Below are 12,664 nucleotides of genomic sequence, written 5' to 3'. Positions count from 1 at the left end.
AAGGAAGTTTTGGTGCACTTTTAAATTGTATACTGACCAAACAAGAATGAACGAGATCACAAGATCTTGCAGGTTTTCCTCCTTCTCAGCATCTACTTTAGTTGTCTGAATTACTTTGAAACTTAAAATTTGAATATTTTGGAACAACACGCGTAGAATCTGGTGCAAAGATAAAGTACGTATCCTCTGTTGCTGGACTAACACAGCTCTGAAAAAAGGAATTGTCCTTCATAATGTATTTTATTTTCGAAATAAAATATAAAACATGATCATCTAACCTATTTGGGTTGGACATTACATAATTAAAGATCCTCTCCATTGCATAGGGTTTCTCCCCCTGCTCTTCACATCGTAATCAAACACACGACGCCCGTTATTCAATTTGTAAAATCATCCGTCTGGGACTTATACGAGGGGTGATCAAAAAGTTCGAGAACTATCTCTATATCTACAAAACCACAATACAGACTAGAAAAAAAATGGCACACTCATAGCCATACAGATGTACATTAAAATCGGAGAGGACTAATTTAAAATTTAATCAACACTGCAACCAAATTGTGTTTCTTTTATGGAAGTTATTCAATTAGTTCGCGATCTTTGATCACCCGTCGTAACTTTAAAATCAAAACGATTCCTTGCTTAAGTTACACGCCCCTCAATTTTTAAATTAGTTTAAGTTATCATTGGTCAGCTCAGTCATACTTCCTGGTTGATAAGTTTCTTCTATATTATATAAACTCAAAAATGACGACTCGTCTAATTTGCAGCAAGAACAAGTCACTGATTACTGCAACAGTTATTAAGTGGAGATGTACCTCTCTTATTTGTTCTTTAATTTTTATATTCTTTGGTCTTCAGTAAAGAGGTATGTTTCTTTTTGGTCTTAAATTTTCATCACTTCTCTCTTTATCTTATTCGTAGATATAAAAATTTATTTTTTTAAATATTTTTTTCTAGTTGCACAAACAATTCAAGAAGCATACCAGTTAGGTATCTAGTATATAAGTTATAACGTGTGTGTTAAAAGTTCCTCTGGTCGTGGTGAAGCAGTGAAAATGATATAAAATCTTTACTTCTCTCAAATTGATTTCATGCATGCGAATAGTAGTATATTGATTGCATTTCCATTGTTTTTTCAGCACTAGGCGTGAAAATATTGTCCGATATCGGCCTGAAACGCGATATCGTTGTTGTACTGGCTGGTCGGGCTACAGGTGTCGAACACGTAAGTATACATGTAAATTATATATAACAGTGCGACATTTAACTCCGGACACGACATTTGTCCGGACTTTCGCCAACCACTTTTCCAAAGGTACATAGAAAAAATTTATGTCATCCGGTGGGATTTTTTTAATCGCACAACATGGACTAACCTTTACACCTGAATATCTTCCAGTTTAAAAGATATTACACCTGAAATCAAGAAATCCCATGGGATTATGGTGGGATTTTCTCTCCTAACCAATATCCCACCATTATTCTGTGGGAGAAAAATGAGTTCTGTGGGATTTTTTCTCCTATAGAATCAAAATTCCCATTTCTAACCTTACATGGGATTTTTTATCCCATAAGTTGTGAAATGGGACAAGAAGTTCCATAATTGTCACAAATAGGATTAAAAGTTCTCTATCATAATATTTTATAGAATATATTATCCTACAGGAGAATGGAAATTGTTTTTATGTCTTTAATTCTTTCCCTTTCAAAATGTCAGTCCTAATTCTTTCCATTTATCATTTTACATTTAGAAAATACATGCTATTGCAAGCAAAATAATACCAAACTGGCAAAATTTCATTGAGAAATAAAAAAGTTATGCTCATTCAAGAGAACACACCAGTCCGATTGACAGAGTATTACATGATGATGGATTCTCCCTATGAAAATTTTAGTCCTCTAACAATTTATCATTTTACATTTAGAAAGTACATGCTATTACAAGCAAAATAATACCAAACTGGCAAAATTTCATTGAGGAATAAAAAAGTCATGCTCATTCAAGCGAACACACCACTCCGACTGACAGGGTATTGCATGATGATGGATTCTACCTATGAAAATTTCAATCCTCTTACAATATATCAATTTACATTTAAAAAGTACATGCCATTGCGAGCAAAATAATACCAAACTAGCAATATTTCATTGAGAAATAAAAAAGTTATGCTCATTCAAGAGAACACACCACTCCGATTGACAGAGTATCACATGATGATGGATTCTCCCTATGAAAATTTCAGTACTCTTTCAATTTATCATTTTATATTTGGAAAATACATGCTATTGCAAGCAAAATAATATCAAATTGGCAAAATTTCATTGAGAAATAAAAAAGTTATGCTCATTCAAGAGAACACACCAGACTTAAGTACAATTATTGGAGTAATATGACATGATGATGGATTCTCCCTATGAAAATTTCAGTCCTTTTACAATTTTACATTTTACATTTAAAAAGTACATGCCATTGCGAGCAAAATAATACCAAATTGGCAAAATTTCATTGAGAAATAAAAAAAAGTTACGCTCATTCAAGAGAATACACCAGTCCGATTGACAGAGTATCACATGATGATGGATTCTTCCTATGAAAATTTTAGTCCTCTTACAATTTATCATTTTACATTTAGAAAGTACATGCTATTGCAAACCAAAATAATACCAAATTGGCAAAATTTCATTAAAAATTAAAAAAGTGATGCTCATTCAAGAGAACACACCAGTCCGATTGACAGAGTTTAACATGATGATGGATTCTCCCTATGAAAATTTCAGTCCTCTTACAATTTATCATTTTACATTTAGAAAATGCATGCTATTACAAGCAAAATAATACCAAATTGGCAAAATTTCATTGAGGAGTTAAAGAAAAGTTATGCTCATTCAAGAGAACACACCATTCCGATTGACAGAGTATAACATGGTGATGGATTCTCCCTATGAAAATTTTAGTCCTCTTACAATTTATCATTTTACATTTAGAAAGTACATGCTATTGCAAACCAAAATAATACCAAACTGGCAAAATTTCATTGAGAAACTAGAGGTACTGTGAGCGATGAGCTCACTAAATGATACCCCCCGCCTCCCATATGGTTATAACAGGTGAAAAAGTCCATGTTTTCCTGTGGCCGGGAAACCCAAAATATGTGTCGGATCAAAAAGTAAAATAGGAGGTGCACAATGGCAACATGTAATAAAGATTCTGTGAAAGTTTCATCAAATTTCATTCAGTGGTATGAGAGGAGTTGCGGATAAGAGGTGGGTACCCCAAAGCGTAACAGACGGACGGACGGACGTACAGACGGACGGACGGACGGACGGACGGAAATACCGATTACTATATACCCCCACTTTTCAAGTGGGGGGTATAATAAAAAAGTTATGCTCATTCAAGAGAATACACAAGTCCGATTGACAGAGTAATTAACATGATGATGGATTCTCCCTAGTATGAAAATTTCAGTCCTCTTACAATTTATCATTTTACATTTAGAAAGTACATGCTATTGCTCTTATTCTGTATTTTGTGTTGATGTGCAGTGCTAAGTTTGAACTATCTCGTAGGATTTCAATACATATTTATAAAAAAAAAACAAAAAAAAACTGAGATGCTTGATATTAAACAATAGTGCTAGTATCCCTATTTAGCTTAATTCACAAGGTCTGTAGCTATCTGAAATGTACTTTTTGTACAGTGCTAGTATCCCTATTTAGTTTATTTCACAAGTTCTGTATCTATCTGAACTGTATGTACTGTTTGTAGACTTTGAATACAAGATTATTGGTAGGAAAGTTAAGTACATGTGTATACTTACCACAGAATTTACATTTGATATATTTTTTACGTTCAGTTTCCTTATCTTTTTTTATTCCATTTATTTCTTCAATTTGGACGATTTAAGTGTGAAATTGTGAATTCTAGGATAACATTAAAACATGTTCACTGATGATATACAGTATAATATACACATTATTTTCTTTATATACCAACAGTTCTAAGGAGACCTCTTTGAGTATTTACTATAATTTAAATCAATGATCTATAAATTGTCATTTTACTCTATAAAACTTTCAAAAAAATTCTTTTTCGTCCAAAGTTTCTTAAATTAAAAGTTACATTGGCTATTATTGTTTAGATGAAAAAATAAATCAGGTAAACATAAAGACCATAAGTATTTTAAATCTATAACTTACGTACTAGAAAGGGACATAACTCTGTAGAGAGTGTCGTATTATGATTAGTGTCGCAGATCGGACATATATATTCTTTTAACTAAAGTTCAAGCTATAAAACTTTATAAATGATACATTTTTATATTATCGATAAAAACAAAAATAGGACATATTCATAAACGCGTCACAAGACCCCACTTCGAGATATTGACTCTGTTGACTTCTAAACGCTTTAGCTTTGGACGGGTCTATATTTTTGGACGGGGGTGTCGATCCTAAGTTAAGCTCAATGCGTTTCTTTTTTTTTTTATATTTGTTATCTGAGTTTTATTTCAAAGAAAAAATTATCAACTTCTGTAGTATAACCTGTTTTTCTTAATTTTGCAGTAAACATGGTAAATGTTTGAATACTAATAAAGCAACTTCAGTCTGCTGTTAAACCTACCCCCCCCTTCCCCTTGCTAACTTCCAAGAATCCAATATCTTCACCCCAGATCTCGATAGGGTATGATACATGTATGTATATACCTAGAGGCAATTACGAGTCTTTTGTTTTCCCCAGGTAGCAAAACTGTCACAATTTGCTTGGAACTAACAAAACATACACAGGGGATATTAACAATCAGAGAGTCGAATTAACAACTGAACCTCATGAAAAACAAACTCCATGCTTTACTAAACCTCCGAATTGATTAAGTCATAACTTTTTTTTTTTCATTTTCAATTTAAAAATTAAATCCAACATTTTTACACCATTCATAATTGATAGCAAACAATAAATATAAAATTGTATATATTTTCCCCCTTAAAAATATAAACTTGAATCATGTTTATGAAAGTAAAATGAATACTCGTATAATAGCTTTCAATTTTTCATTCTACGTTTCACAAAATGGGATTTGAAGAGACAAAATTTTATAGGTTACTAGCTATTGATTATCACATGAAGGATATTTGGTGAATGATACAATTTTGAACATCATACATGTAGAAGGTTAACAATATATCAAAATGCCGTGAAGAAAAAGAATACGGGGATTTATTGAGGCTATGTACTGCTGACTGGACTTTCAAACGCTAACCATGCAAATAAAGTTTTCTTGACGTTTCAAGGGAAACATTTTAGAGATACACAGAGACTACCCCACCCCCCTCCACTACCCTCCTCCTTCTTATCATGTTCTCAATGATCATGATGGATGTCCCATTTATATTAAAATTGTTAATATTTTTGGTATTGGACATTTTAATTACCATTATTTAAATTTTTTTGTTGTAAATACTACCATGGGTATTACCCATGGTAGTATTTACAACAACAAAAATCTGGAAAAAAAAAATAGGGCTGATAATTTATTTCATTTCTTTTTTCTTTTTTTTTGCTCGTGAACTGTGCATTGTTTAAATTAAAAAAAGATAAATCAATAAATAAAAAGAAGCAGCAATATTCTATCTATGGATTCACTTCTTAAAAATTCTGTGCAGAAGGATACATTTTTAATTAAATCCCTAGAATTACCCAATGCCAACCAAGGAAAATAAAAAACGGTGACAAGACATTATGAGGAAATTTCCACATGTAGATGTTGACAAAGACCTGCTCTATTTTTGTAAGTAGATTTAGAATTAATGAATTTGTTATTTATTTCACATGTTACTGCATGGATCATAGATTTTTTTTTAGTCTAAAGATCTAGTATAAGATCATCCCGTTTCCTCTGATTTTATAAACAGACTTACAGTGTCTTCAGATGTTATGAATTTCTGTCACTGTAAAGTGTTTGCAAAGCTAGCAGTCTAGTCGATGGGGATATTCAGTAGTACATTATACAAGTTAACAAAGTAAATAATCGTCAGAAAATTATACACATCCGAATATTATTCTTTCGTTCGAATTTCCTCAATGACAATTAACGTTGTAGTACTCGTTCGTTCGAATATTCTCAATGACTTGAATGTGTACACAAGCTGATGATTGTACTTAGAAATATATTGTCATGTCTAACTTTGTCTGTAATTTGCAAGTTACAGTTTATAAGTATCTTGATCATTGTTGATTACAGTCATCAGCATTACTGCATGATTAGAAAATTAATTCTTATCTTCTCTCAGACATGGTTTAAAGTATCCCACTACTGTAGTGTACTATAGGGATTAACAAACATTGTGTGTGTTGCAAGTTTTATTTCTTTTTCTTTCTTCTTCTTCTTTTTTTTTTTTTTTTTTTTTTTGCTGTCAAGATAATTTTTGAGATATAATATGGGGATCAGTGTTTAATGATTATTACATGTCATGATGGACATAACTAATCACCCCAAAAACTCCTACTTACATTGTTTGGAAGTATCCAAATATCAAATTACCGGTACTTAATCTCTGTTAGAAAATTTGTTGATCCTCTGAAGTTTACCTAAGACATGTACCCACATGATTATTGATATAATCAATTCTTAAAATGTTTTTTTTTAATCTCTGAAAAACAGTCTTAAAACTTGAGTGAAAATCAATCTTTAAACTGCTAAACTCATCTTTATACTATGAATACATACTTAGGAATATCATTATTAAGTTATCTTCATGTACTTTTGAGGGGAAAATTATACATCTGTGTGCATATTGATCCTTATGTGTAAGTAAATAATAAAAGACACAAATGCTAAGACTTTTTTATTTTACATATTTATTTGTAAAAATATTTTTTATTACTTTGAAATGAAATAATAAAACATTCTAGCTTTATTACTAATAATATGATTTTTTATTAGAATTGATAGAGAATTGGATATTTAAGAAATAAAGTTCACTTTTTCATGAATGTTGCAGTATAACCTGCATTGTTAATGTAGCATAGATTTAAATTACACAAGGACTCCCATGCCAATTTCAATAGTCATCGCCCACTGACTTCAAACACAAAGGTAGCCGCACAAGAATTACATGCATATTTGGCCTCCTAAGTGTCAGACACAGAGATGGGTGCACATGAGATTTTCATGAATATTAGGCCTTCTTAGCTCCTGACCTATCGACCTGCCTAATTTACATTCCCGTAGAATTGTTAAGAAATCAACTCTCCTAACTTTCAAAGAGTTACCACAGAGAAAAATAAAGTGCCCCGCCACAGCATGATATGTCCGTCAAATATTGTTCAATAATCATAAATTGGTTTAGAGTGAAAGAAAATCAGGTAACCTTGATTAACAGATTGACACAGATTTCAATGATCTAATTTCCATTTCTTATCATGTTGAAAATATTGTGCATGTATACATCTCTAAGAAACTTACAGTGTAGGGATTAATTATAACTAATAATACATCATATAATTCTAAACTAGCTGTGTTAGAGCTTAACAAATATCTATCTGCAGCTTTAAATTGTTTATTGAATATTTTGTGAAATAATGGAAATGCTACAGTCTAATAAAAAAATAAATCATTCTTTAGACTATAAAATTCTAAGTGAGACATGACTGCAATTTGTTGCAAATATATAAAAATTGAAATGTAAATTTTTTTTTCAATGAACACATGTATAATTAGCTTTAATTATATTATACAATACTAATTTAGTTTTAATCATGTACACTATAACATTAATTTCTTTTAATTACATTAAATCAATTGAAAGATCTTAATCTGGAATATAGCCATCAAGAACTCTTGATTAACACAAGCAACTATGAGGTCACAGTGACCTTGAAACAGATTGGACAGGATTTTTCATATTTGGCCATAGCATTTTTATTAAAAATCAGAGCAACCTACTTTTTGTGTGTGTCACACCGTCTACCCAAGAAGTATTAGTTGACAATCCTAGGCCTAATAGTATTCAATTTATGAGCCGGATACACGAATGGACAGATGGACGGACTGTATGCAACATGAAGCCTATTTTATACATTGAGAAAGGATGACTGCATAACATAATAATTTTAAAAATGGGTACATTTCTCTCGTCTTATTAAAAGTTCGTCAGACGTATAAAAACAGACATGGAAATATGGCATCATCTGACATCATGAAAAATTCTCAAGGGCATAAAACTACTATAGTACAGATTTATTTGTTATGTTTTGAACTGAACGTCCAAAGTAAATCCAGTAACTGTATGCAGAACATGCACAAAAACCAAGTTTCATTTATGGTATATTTAAAGATGAAAATAAAACTTATAATATTTTGTACTTCATCCTCTTAGGGTGAATTTTAGCAACGCAGTTTATAAGTCATTTGGTCATTTTAAAAACAAAAATAAACGGCTGGATTGAGAAATTTGAGTGATTGATTGTTTGATACTCAACATGTTCAATTCATTTTCTAAATTTGGTGAAAATTTAATCCATGCTTTGTTATTATACATGTAATTGATTTTGTATGATTTATTCTATTTTTTCCTTTAACAGAAAATGAAGATATATATACTGACATATAGTGTACATGTACCTTGAAGATTTGTCCCCCTTGTAAATACAAGAAATGCAAAGGTAATTCTTTGTGAGAATAGAAAGAATTAAGGAATACAATGTAATAAAATTTTTCAAACCATACAACAAAAACTACTTTGAATAATTAATACGCAACCAACCATTTACAATTGAATTCTGCAGTTTTATTTAATATTGAAAAAAATCAAATTTGATAATTTTTAGCTCACCTGAGCCGAAGGCTCAAGTGAGCTTTTCTGATCAGATTTTGTCAACTTTTCACATTTTCGACTTCTTAAGAACCAATGGGCCAGAAAACCTGACACTTATCAGGGCTCTCACACCACTTTTTGGGACTGGGGCCGGGGCCGGGGCCGTTCAAATTGGGAAAATAACCATCCTTTTGGGAAAAGTTGGATAACCAATATTCATTTTAAAAAATCCTCAAATTTTGCTTTTCTAGCATTTTGTCATCTATTTAACTCTGGTTTTGAATACAGATCAAACATGGGTACGTAGGCTATTTATGAAAGTACATTAGCTTTTTCATTACTATCTTTGAGTGTTGATATTGCGGTTATCTGTCTTTCTGAGTGACAGTCGCTAGTCACATTGTCCCGAATTTCCTCGATCACATGGACAAAGTATAATTGCTTACCAATACAGCGCGAGACTGATCATGCCGAAGCGTGCATGGGTATGTTTCTACGTGCAGTTAACTAATATTTAAGTGAAATGTCTTTTTTTTAAAACCCAAATGATGTTTTTTTGTCGAAACTACATGACAAGATACTCTGAACTCATAGTACACATTTTGATAAAAACAATAACCTGGTTCCCTGAACCAGTTTACAAATGCATTTGGTGCGAACTAATAAAATAGTGGTACAGTTTCACTTTCATTTTCAAGTGTGTTTTGTTTGGGGTCTTTTTGTGATTAAGTTTCATGGACTTTTATTTTGTAATTAATATTTTGCTATGAAAATTGGGAAATTTACACCTTTCTTTTGAGAAAAAAGGTACTTTTTTTGCATTGGGAACGGGGCCATTGAACGGCCCCAATTTTAGAGAATCGAGAGCCCTGCTTATGTGGAAGCATCCTGGGATAGTGTAGATTCTAAATTGTTCAAATTATGACCCCTAGGGACTGGGTGGGGCCACAATAGGGAATCAAAGTTTTACATAGAAATATATAGGAACAGTCTTTAAAAATCTTCTTCAAGAGAACCACTGGGCCAGAAAAGCTGAAACTTATGTGGAAGCATCCTGGGGTAGTGTAGATTCTAAATTATTCAAAATCATGACCCCTGGGAGTTGGGCGGGGCTACAATAGGGAATTTAGACCATTGGTTAAGAATTGCATGACCCAGTCAAAGCTTCTCAGGTGAGGGATGTGGCCCATGGGCCTCTTGTTTAAGCTCTACTGGTCAGAGACCAGAAGAGCTTATGCGATAGGAAGGTGTCCCTTTGTCCGTCCGTCTAGCTGTCCCTCCGTTGTCTGTCCGTGGTATCTAGTTGTCTAACTGTCCATCTGTCTGTAATTTTTCAAAACACTACTCCTCTGTTTTATTCTGATTTCAATATAACTTGGCACACAAGTAGACTGCACTAAGGTACATAGTGCATTGTTTTTTTTAAATTTCAATGAACGGTGCTGCCATGGTTACTAAAAATAGAAATTTCTGTATAAAAATTCCTTTAAAACACTACTCCACCTACAATTTTGGTATGATTTCAATGTAATGTGGCACACAAGTAGACTACACTTAGATACATAATTCTATTTAATGCTGTCTGTTGCAAAGTTTCAAATCCAAGTGCTTCTTTTTCTTTGTTATGCATACAGACCAGTAGAGCTACAGTCTCATCAGAGACTTCTTTATTAGACTTTTCATCACACCGCAACTTTCTTTTTTTTCAGTATACACAGATATGTACAAACACATAAAAGGAGACATCATCTCATGATCTGTGGATCCATTGAAAACTTTAAGGACAAAACTGTTGATAATTCATTCATGTAAAGAGTGTTGACTTGAATATTGAATATCTAAATGGAACTAAGTTAGAGAATTAATTTAATAAGTATTATATTGTATATTACTCTTTTTATTCATCTGTCAAATTTCTTAATTAAAAATTAAACTTAAAGGCTTAAATAAGGATTTTTTTCATTATTTTAATTAGAACAAGTTCTTTAATTTATTTTTCTCTTACATAATTGATAAACAGGCATTTAAGGTCATGCGCAATGTAGTTTGCACTTTATTGGGTTCTTCCCTGGAGTTCAATAGTTCCACTAAAGGAAGGACCTGTGTGCAATATTTTTATTGTCTATATATATATATATGGATTTGTAAATCTCCTCTAAAACAGTTTTGATGAAAAAAAAAATCTGGAATTTATGTTTTGTAATTTTTTATACATTTTTCTTTGAATAATGCAAAAATTTTCAAACTTTAATATCTTTTCAAAATCCCTGGAAATGCATGCTGATTTTTTGTCTAAAAATATGTAATATGGTACATGTATTATAAGTTTAAATATAGAATTTCTTGAAAAATTATCAGTAGGTAAGATACCTTGCATATTTCCTTAAATGTAAAATGAAGGGATGTGTACCTTTATTAAATGAACTAGGGAATACATGAAGTGTGCATATTTATTTAATAGTGTTTTATTTTGCATGCACTATGCCTAAAGGCAGAGATTTTTTACCGGGTGGTTAATTCCAGGTGAGGGAGGGGCTTATTTTGTACAGGTGTGAATGCCTTGGGAGCTACCAGTCTACCTGTGGCCATCTGTCTCCTAATTCCTATACACAGGAAGTAGTTTAATACACAGTGAATTACCCAGATGTCAAACTTTACCTGTGTTGGGGTTTTGAGACAATTTTGAATTTAAATAGAAGTAATACAAACTTTCTCTATATTGATTTATTTATGAATGTTTGAAAACACCCCTACCCATTTAAAACAATTATGGGTGTCCAAAATCAAGGTGCATACAGATGTTAAACAAAGAAGAAACTTGCAATGGCCTAAGGTGACTTATCAGTTGAATCCATGTCAATGGTAATAGTTATTTTATGTAAAAAATAACAAGTAAAAGATCAACAGAGTGCTTTTATTAAAGAAGTAAACATGGTAACAGAACTAAGGAAAACTTGTCTTCTACTGGATGATAAGAAACACTTGTTAATTACCACCGCATATTTTTGGATCCATGCCCTTTCATCATGTTTATTTTTGAACGGGTTCAATGCACTGTCAAAAATTATGGAAATGTTTCTAATTAAGGTGTAGGTAAAATGTTTTGAAATTAGTGAAAAGGTAAAATTGTTAAATATTTTTAATGCAAACTACCAGTAAATGTGCGTAATGAAGACGGTTGATTTTTTTTTTTCAACATTATTTCTTGTTCATTTGTCAGATCGGGTTCGTTATGTGTAAAATAATTTCCAGCTGTCATTGGAACAAAAACAAGGCATGATCAGGATCATACAAAGAAAATTTAGAGTAAAAAATAGGTAAATTATTACAGTTTGTTCATCTGAATAAGTTTTAAAACTCTTTTGAGAATCTCAGAGTAAATGACACGCTCCAATTTCATGTGATTTCCATCAGTTTAGTGCAGCAAACAGGCAAAGATCTAACAACGTATATGGATCTGATCTTATTGTAAGCTTGACAAATGACTCTTAGGCAATAAATTAACCTTAATGATTAGGAGGAAAATAAACAAAAAAGATTTGTTCTTTCTTAATTGCATTTTTTTTTTCTCATTAAAAGTTTACAAACAAGGAATAAAAGAAGGTAATCTACATACAAGGAATTGTCTTTTTAGTTTTAAAAAACTGAAAATTATAGAGATAACTAGGTACGATCTCGTTGCGAGCAACGAGAGGTCTTCCGTCCGATTCCGAAAAAAAAAACAACGTAAAATCTAGCTGAAAAATAAAAAAAAATATTGCACACAAGGGGGATTGAATCCAAGTCGCCAGCATGAAAATCCAACGCGTTAAATATTACGCTATTGGAACCTCTGCTCTAAATT

At 31.9% G+C, this 12,664-nt stretch overlaps 1 long non-coding RNA gene across 2 annotated transcripts; it reads left to right on the top strand.

Moving 5' to 3' along the window:
* Positions 1-5,732: 5,732 nt before the first annotated feature.
* LOC134270788 (uncharacterized) lies at positions 5,733-12,137 on the top strand. 2 transcript variants are annotated; one of them, XR_009992888.1, is made up of 3 exons: positions 5,733-5,792; positions 8,588-8,668; positions 12,041-12,137. It is a non-coding gene; the product is annotated as an uncharacterized LOC134270788 (long non-coding RNA). The 2 variants fall into 2 exon arrangements; XR_009992887.1 differs by lacking the exon at positions 12,041-12,137 and adding an exon at positions 10,530-10,938.
* Positions 12,138-12,664: the final 527 nt, after the last annotated feature.

This window comes from Saccostrea cucullata, unplaced genomic scaffold (assembly GCF_032062105.1).
Source record: "Saccostrea cucullata isolate Sc308-1 unplaced genomic scaffold, CSIRO_AGI_Scuc_v1 ctg8088, whole genome shotgun sequence".
NCBI classification, from domain to species: domain Eukaryota; kingdom Metazoa; phylum Mollusca; class Bivalvia; order Ostreida; family Ostreidae; genus Saccostrea; species Saccostrea cuccullata.
The sequence above is the reverse complement of the archived record's forward strand: the minus strand, read 5'-3'. Positions and strand labels throughout refer to the sequence as shown.